The 9203-nt window shown below is 40.4% G+C and overlaps 1 pseudogene; it reads right to left on the reverse strand.

The window, feature by feature from the left end:
- Window positions 1–1243: 1243 nt before the first annotated feature.
- LOC101830551 lies at window positions 1244–8792 on the reverse strand (annotated as a pseudogene).
- Window positions 8793–9203: the final 411 nt, after the last annotated feature.

The raw sequence follows: 9203 nt of genomic DNA on the forward strand, positions 1-9203 counted from the left end.
TGAGCAAAGGGGTGAAGGCAAGGCTGGAGAAATCCACAGAAACAGCTGACATGAATAAGGTGGAGCTCATGGACCCCAGACTGATAGCTGGGAAACCAGCATAGAACTGAACCAGAACCCCTGAACGTGGATGTCAGTTAGGAGGCCTGGGCAGTCTATGGGGCCTCCGGCAGTGGAACCAGGATGTATCCCTAGTGCATGAAAGGACTTCTGGCGCCCATTTCCCATGGAGGGATACTCTCTTAGCCTAGATACATGGGAGAGGGCCTAGGCCCTGCCCCAAATGGCTTGACAGATTTCAATGATCCCCATGGAAGGCCTCATCCTCCCTGGGGAGTGGATGGGGCATGGGAGGCTGGGAAGGAGGGGGAACTGGGATTGATATGTAAAATACGATTGTTTCTAATTTAAATAAAATTTATTTAAAAAGTAAAAGATTTGCTATCAGGCTGGCAAGAACACCAACTATCCAAACTTCTTTAGAAGTAACGACAAAATCTAGAAAAATTGTATTGATACTCTTGATTCAGCAATTTCACTTCTCAGTATTTACTGTTAATTGGAAATCAATAAATAAACCAGATTGCAATATGCAAGAAGAAACAATATAGCATATTACCAATGGAGTGTGTGCTTGCATGTATGTGTAAAGAATATGCCCATTTGGTGGCAAATGTTTAGCTTGTCCACAAAAAAAAAAAATCCAAACAAGGTGGTTTAAGTAGTTGTCTTTTGGAAAGGGGCCTGACTGGAAAAGAAAGGAGATTTTGCATCCTCTTTATACCTTTTGAAGATTTCCCTTCTGCAGAAGCCATTTATTTAAAAAAGAAACAGAAAGGAGTAGTGAAATAAGGATATCCAGGGGTTATGTCCCATTAAATAGTTATAATATATCAATACAAGCAAATAGTCTCATCAAATACAAGTAAGTCATGAAACATCATGATTCATAAATACTAACCAACAGTTATTAAAAATATTTCACATTTTATATTATCCAGAGAAAGTTCCACTATTAAGTTGTCAGAAATCTGTAACAATAAAGTCTTAGTAGTAATCATTTTGAAAATACATAGTTCTGTAATCATTGGTCTTAAGATATAATGAATATTATACTACCTCCACCTACAGTCCCCCTCCTCTACCAACTGAGCCATCAAATGAAGTTTATAGTGTATATTTTTAAAAGTAAGTAAAATTAGTAATTATGGCTGCTGTTTCGCTTCAATATGCCTAAGCGTATTCATACATACCTCAAGAACCCTGTTTTATTATTGCCCTCTGCTACTAGAGAAGAGTGGTAGATTGTGTTTTCATACTTCCTTGGTCCTTTTGGCCACTCTTGATGCCACCTAACATGCCATAACATTTGAATAATTTTATCCTATGCTTTGTTTCCACATCATAACTGCCCTCTATTGTTTTGGTGGACACCTCAGGGTAGTTTGTAATAGAATGAAGCTTCTGGTCTACAGAATAAGTAATTTCTGGAAATCTTGTAACAGTATTTATTAGTTCAACCAGATCCGAGGAAAGATCAAGAAGTTGAGATCCCACCGAAGCACCATCACTATGCACTTCCACTGCCAATTCACATCATGTGGGTAGAAGCATTTACATAGAATCCGTACAATTCCCACAGAACCCAAGGCAGACAGAAGTGTATGTATGTTCATTTGTAGATGGTTCTGATAACAGTGGCAACAAAAGGTATCCATTCCTGGCCAAGGCAGAGGAATCCCAGCAAACATCAAACATGGTGGGGTAAATATCCCCCGAAGGAGCCATATTTGTTACTTGGAGGTTGGCCTTTATTCTTGGTCCCATCATCAAAAATGGAACATGGGCACAAGCTTCATACGTACTCATTTTATAAAACTGCCAGTGTTCCTTGGCCAGCTCTGTACACATAGCCATAGTTTTCCTGAAGAAGAAAATTTCTGAAGAGCCAAAAGAATTTCAGCTACCATGGCATCTTTCTCAGCACGAACAGCGTAACAAAAAACTCTAATGTTCTTAATTTCCTTTTCGGTAAACTTCCCAGTGAAGCTTTTTGTATAGGAAGAATAATAATCCACAGGGTGCATTTCTGACAAAAGCAACCACTTTGGGATTTTAATGACACCACAAGCTACTTTTTCAAGCCAATAAAGAGGTTGTGTGAAATGTTGAAAAGCCAAAGTTTTCTCCTGAAGATGGTGAAGGGTAAGGTGTGGTAAATTCAACCCCATGTAAAGGACAAATGGTTTAATGTAGTTAATTGCATCCTGTCTTAGACAATCGACCACTTTGTAAGTATTCTGCCAGTTCCCGTCTATCACTCCCTTTTATTTTTTATGTTGTTTTTTCTTTAGTTTTTTTATTTTTAAAACATTCTTATTTTACATACCAATTCCAGTTCCCTCTCCCTCCTGTCATCCCACTCTTCCCACTGACCCCCCCATCCTATCCCCCATCCACTCCTCAGGGAGGGTGAGGCCTCCCATGGGAAATCATCAAAGCCTGTCACATCATTTAGGGCAGTACCAAAGCCCTCCCCTCCTGTATCTAGGCTGACAGAGTACGCCTCCATAGGACATGGGCTCCAAAAAGCCAGTTCTTGCACTAGGTATAAATACTGGTTACACTGTTAGAGGTCCCATAGACTTACTGGAGATAGGATTAACCATATGCCTGCCTACTGGTCTGAGTAAGACTGCAAAGACTTTTGCCCATGCTTCCACACAATCACTGATGGAGTGATTGCCTAAAGTATAGGCTGGTTTCCCAAATGTGTGTGTCTGATAGTCATGCTTCTCCATGACATCCATCTATGTTGTATAATTTCATGAAGTTGATGAAGGGAAGTTTTACTATGTGACCCCCTGGTTGGAATGTGAACATTCCATCAAAGAAACCACTGACAACCAGCACCACATTAGGTGTCTTAGCCACTGTCACCCTCTGTTCCTGTGCCCTTGAGCTATTGTTCCAAGTGTGAGCACTCACAGCAACAGAATAGAAGAGAGTGGTCCAGAGGCAGCCACTGAGCCTGCCTCTTCTGGACTGCTGTTTGGGGCTGAGGAGGGCTAGGAATCTAAACTTTTAATTTGCTTTCCAAATACTAGAGTGGAGTTGAACTTTTCTCATTACAAAACCTGTCTTTTTTTTTTTTTTGGTTTGTTCGAGACAGGGTTTCTCTGTATTGTTTTGGAGGCTGTGGGTCCAGCTCAGCCTCGAACTCACAGAGATCCGCCTGCCTCTGCCTCCCGAGTGCTGGGATTAAAGGCGCGCACCACCACAGCCCGGCACAAAACGTGTCTTTTATGTTCTAGTATTTTTTCCTTAAAACTACCTTGTTCTGCTTTCTTTATTTAAGATATTTTATTCATTCTTTCATAAATTTAGACATGTATATAATGATCTTGCCACCCCCACTCCCTCTTGGACCCCTTCTTCTGCCCAGCATGTGCCTTTCCTATTTCCGTGTCTGCCCAGCTTTCTTGTGTTTGCTTTTTGTATATCTTTCCCTTTCTTTTACTTTCAATATACTTTATATTTTTGAATCTACAATATGTTTTTAAAGTAGCGTATATTAGCTATGTCTTTTAATCTATTCTTGAAACCTCTGCCCTTCAGATAGCTTATTTAGTATCATCGATGTCGCTATTTTGGAGATGAGCCTGAAGTCCAAGCTGTCCTACTTTAGCCTCCCAAGTGCTGGGATTTCAGGCATGTGCTTCCCCGCCCAGCTTCAATATCATTACTGGTATAGTTGGATTTATGCCCACCTGCTTCTTGTTTTCTATATGTGTCATGCCTGTTTACTTTGTTCCTGTATATTCCTTTTCTGATATTTTTATATTAAGTATATTTTTAAATGCAACATTTTAATTTTTTAGGAAAGAAACCATTCGTTTTATTATAAATTCTAGGTTATAGTGCATCTATGTAGGAAGTCACAGCAGCAGAGATTGAAGCAAGTTAGTCACATTACATTCACAGTCAAGAGCAGAGAGATATGACATGTGCTTTCTTTTTAAAAATTTAAATTAGAAATAATCTTCTTTTACATGACAATCCCAGTTCCCTCTCCCTCCCCTGTCCCCTACCAATTCTCTATCCCATCCCCTTTCTGCTCCCCAGGGAGGGTGAGGCCTTCCATGGGGGATCTTCAAAGTCTGCCACATCATTTGGAGCAAGGCCTAGGCCCTCCCCCTTGTATCTAGGCTGAGACAATATCCCTCTATGTGGAATAGGCTCCCAATGTCCATTCGTATACTAGGGATAAATACTGATCCACAACCAGAGGCCCCACAGATTAACCAGACCTCCAAACTGACATCCACATTCAGGGGTTCTAGAACAGTCCTATGCTAGTTTCTCAGCTATCAGTCTGGGGTCCATGTGCTCCCCCTTGTTCAGGTCAGCTGTTTTGTGGGTCTCTCCAGCCTGGTCTTGACCCTTTTGCTCATCACTCTTCTCTCTCTGCAACTGGATTCCAGAGTTCAGCTCAGTGTTTAGCTGTGGGTGTCTGCTTCTGATTCCATCAACTATTGGATGAAGGCTCTAGGATGGCTTATTAGGTAGTCTTCAATCTCATTGTCAGAGAAGGGCATTTAAGGTAACCTCTCGACTATTGCTTATGTTGTTAGTGAGTTTTGGGATTTAAGTCAGATCTTCATGCTTTTCTCCAAATCACTTGACCCACTGAGTCATTTCCTCTGCCCTCCAGTTAGTACTCTAATTTTAAGTACATATTTTAGCTACTAAGTTATTAAAATTACATTGCCATCAAATGCAACATTTTAATTTTTAAAATTTATGTATACTTTTTGTTTTCTTAGTGTTGCTATAGGCTTAGCATATACATCCTATCAATTTTCAAGTATCGATTAAATTGTTTACAATGAAATATAGATGACAGTCCTATATTGAACAATATCTCCTATGACTATGGATACAAAAATGTTATACTAACAAATATCTATCTTTTTGGACAATATGAAGAGGTTACATACTGTATGGTTCTAATTGTATACCACTGTAGAAAAGGTAAAACTATATACTATAAATATGTCAGTGGAGCTAGGCGGCCATGGTGCACGTTTTTAATATCAGCACTAGGGAAGCAGAGGCAGGAGGATCTATGTGATTTTGAGGCCAGCCTGGTCTACAGAGTGCGTTCCAGGACAGTCAGGGTTACACAGAGAAACCCTGTCTTGAAAAAGTAGTCAGTGGTTGCCAAGAGTTAGTAAAAAGAACTAATGAACCATAAAATACAGAGGATTTGGAGAACTGTGAAACTATTGCGAATGATGCTGTAATAATGGACATCTGTCATTTTGCCCTTGACACGTAGAGTAAATCCTAATGTAAACTATGGGCTTTGTGTGATAGCTTTGTGGGCTCATCAGTTGGACGAAGTGTACTGCCCTGATGGAGGATATTGGTAGTGGGGAAAGATATGGAAGGAAGCAGGGAGCGTTTAAGAGTCATTTTTATGCTCCATTTTGCTGTGACCCAAAACTGCTCTAAATAAGGCCAATTAAAATGTATTGTTATCAGGGCTGGAGGTGCAACTCAGTAGCAGAACTTTGGCATAATATTACGTGAGCCTGAATTCCATCCCCAGCACTGTAAAAAATGTTATGTGTATTTCTTTCACATTTTAAATGGAAAATGCCTGATAATTTATTGTAGCTATAGTGCTCTAAGGTTCTTTTATTTTTATTTTTTGAGACATGGTCTCTCTTTGTAGCTCTGGCTGTCTGGAGCTTACTATTTAGACCAGGTTGACCTTGAACTCATAGAGCTCTGCCTGTCTCTACTTTCCAAGGGCTGAGATATTAAAGGCCTGTGTCATCATGCCTGGCCAGGTTCTTTTATTTTTGGTAGATGTTGGTAGTTAAATTTGGCCTAGCTGTGTATACTGAGATGTCTCTGTCCAAATTCAATGTATTTTCCAAGTCTCTGTCATTCTCCATTATACTTTCCTTATCTGGAATCAAATTAGGAAGTATTGACTTCCCAAATGCTCTTAGTTCCAATCCCAATAAATGAATAATAAGATTCAGTAAGCAGGCAAATGTTTATTGTTGTCACAGCTTTCTTCCTTTTCCATACCTGTAAAGGTCCCTTTGCCACCATATTTGGAGGCTCCTTCAGATCCTGATCTTGCTAAAGAGTCAGCTTCTCCCCTTGACCCCCAAAGTTACAATAGCTGGAAGGTGACTGGCACTCCCCGACCCTTGCTAGAAGTCAATCGGCACCTGCCTCCTACTCATCTCCCAGGATGAAGCATGGAAGAAGTTTTGACATCACACTTGGAATGGTTCCTGACTCGGGATCAAAGGGATTAGACCAAGAAAGAAGACAGGCTAATGATTAAAGTGAGAGTTCGGGATACTGTTTCTTTGCTACTATTCCTAGCAGTACTGTACTAGCATGTGATTGGCCCAGTTTAACACTTGACTTTCTATCTGTGAAAAGAGGGAAACCAATCTGTCTGGGCTCACAAATTGCTTGGGGGAAAGTGTTTCTGTTGATTCCATAAGGGGGGACTGATCAAAGAAGTCTGGGAATTTTTATAAATAAAATGACCATGATTCTGCTTGTAAACACCATGCCATTCCGCAACATCATTCCTTTTTGTAGACAGATTGTTTTCTAAGGAACGGGTTGTCTTATTATTGAGTTGATGCAGGCTCGCCTGGGAATGGGAGGAACAGTTAGAAGGGATTTATAAGGTATACTTCTTGCTTCAAAGCTCTTAAACTCTGGGGAGGAAGGACGGTAACAGACTAGCGAATATGCTAGCAATCCATAGTGTATGGTCCTTTCTATGAGGAGCGAGGCTGAGTTTTCATGAGAGGAAGTTATGTGTGGCTGATAAGCGGTGGAACATGGGCGCACTCATCTGAAGGGTAGCACATGCCTGTAAAGCACATGAGAGAAGGATTGTGAACTCAAGGCCAGCCTGGGCGACATAAAATCTATCTTAAAAAATAAGGGCACTATATATGCTCCTTAAGAATAAAAGACAAAATTTAAGTTGTTTTCTCTTAAAGAACAGCTCTGCTAAGCCAGATGTGAAACATGGGCTTTAAATCCCAGCACTTGATGCAGGAGAATTACACATTTGAGGCCAGCCTGAGCTATATAGTAAGATCCTGTCAAAGGAAGTAATGAAGGCAGGGATAAAGGGAAGGAAAGAAAGAAACAAAAAAATAAAAAGAGAAAGAATGGCTCTTCTAGAGCCTACTTGAATGTCTTCTTTAAAGACATTAGCAGATTCCAGAAGCCTTATTTCCTTGACCTTCATTTCTATCACCAGTGTTGCTGCCTGTGTTAAAAAGAAATAAGACTCCGCTCCTTGGACAGTGTACTACATTTCAGCTGCCCTACAAGTTTAGAATGACCTTTCATCCAGTTAAGGCCCAGGAGTGGTTTACCTCCATCAAGGAAAGTGGTGAGAGATGTGACCGTTTATGGACAGCACCCTTATGCTTGGTGAGGCAGCACACCCACCTCTAATTAGGAAAATAGAAGCACTCCTGTATTCCAAATGTTCTGCTTTCCTGATGAACAGTAATTTCATGTGACTTATTTATTTGTCCTCCAAACTAAAGAGCAAATATCCTGGGAGTGGTGATCATGTCTTTTTCAATCTCTACATCTAGTAGCACTATATGACATAGAGTGTTATATTAACCATTTAGTTTATGGATGGGCGGGTTCATTACTAAACAGATTAATTAAAGTAGACTTACAGACTGATACGGTGTAGATGAAAAGTAGCAAATAAGTGAAGAAAGACTGCGAATAATAAACTGAGGTCTTCGTTGGGAGCCAGGGAACGACTACAAGAACAGAATGGAAAATATGAGCTAATACAACCTTGTAGTATTGGTAGTGAGAAAGTGAGGGCAGGAATGAAAACAACAATAGTTGAGCATCCTCCGAGTGCCTAGTACTTTACCATGTATGAATTCATCTTTTTAATTCCAGAGATGACTACTATTATGATACACGCTTGAGAGATGAAGAATTGAGACTCAAGAGATTAACTAACTTGGTCATGATGAGTCTCGCGTGACCTTCTTCCACTGGTTTTGTGTGTTTCTGAACTTCCTCCGAGAAGGCATTCTGGTTGACATTGTTCCAGTTTACCTTGTCAGGTCTATGTGAGTAGCTTTAGACAATAAGCGTTTTTATCTCTGGAACAGGCAAAAGTCAGGCGTAGTTACTGGCCCTCACGAACGATTTCGATGTATTAAGCTCAGTGCTGTTTTCCTGTAACACAATATCCAGTGTGTTCAAGCTGGGCTATGGTATCACACTCCTTTAACCCTAGCACTCAGGGAGCAGAGGCAGGCAGATCTTTGAGTTTGAGGCCAACCTGTCTATAGAATGAGTTTCAGGACAGCCATGGCTACATAGAGAAACCCTGTCTCAAAAACAAAACAAACAACGAGTACAAAAAAGTCGGTGTCCTATCCTGTCCTAGGACCAGGGTGAGGAGATATTAATCTAAGAAAATTATTATATTCTGGCCAGTGCTGTTGCTGTGAGAAAGAGTCCCTTATCTTTCAGGATATTAAGTCAGGACTTTCATGTCTTCTGCCAGCATCTAGGAAATGTGACAAATTAATATGCAGGTCATATTAAAAAATCTCAATGTCTTCCCAGCTCTTCTCCGTCCCAGGTGAAATATATAACAATCGCACCAGGAGCTCTTTAGCTCTGGAAGTCACACACTTTTCCCAGGGTGGTGTTGCTTCTGGAGTTATTGGTGTTGCATTTGATGGCATTCTACCCTGAGCTTTCCCTATGGGACATTAGACCTGATCTCAGTTTTCAAGTTTCGGGAATGGGTGATCCATTGACAGCATACAGAGTAAGTTTAAAGTATCTGATTAGTTCTCCTTCTATATTCTAGGTTAGTGTGAATACTTGTTGTGTTTTCTTAATCATGTTCTGTCCTAGGACTATGAATCTCGTGAGAGTCAGGATTTTACCAGGTAAAGTTATATGAATGGAAAGAATCCCCAGAGGATATAACTGGAACACCTTAAACCCTTCAAAAAGAAACAGATAGTTTTAGCTGTTTGAGGAATGCTGGATAAACCTACATTGAAAAGAGTAGGCTTTGTTCATCTGTTCTGAGCTACTGAGTGGTAGGGACCCAAGATTTCATGTCCCTAATGATTTCTAGCCCTTAA

Source organism: Mesocricetus auratus, unplaced genomic scaffold (assembly GCF_017639785.1).
Source record: "Mesocricetus auratus isolate SY011 unplaced genomic scaffold, BCM_Maur_2.0 Super-Scaffold_100003, whole genome shotgun sequence".
In the NCBI taxonomy this organism is placed as follows: domain Eukaryota; kingdom Metazoa; phylum Chordata; class Mammalia; order Rodentia; family Cricetidae; genus Mesocricetus; species Mesocricetus auratus.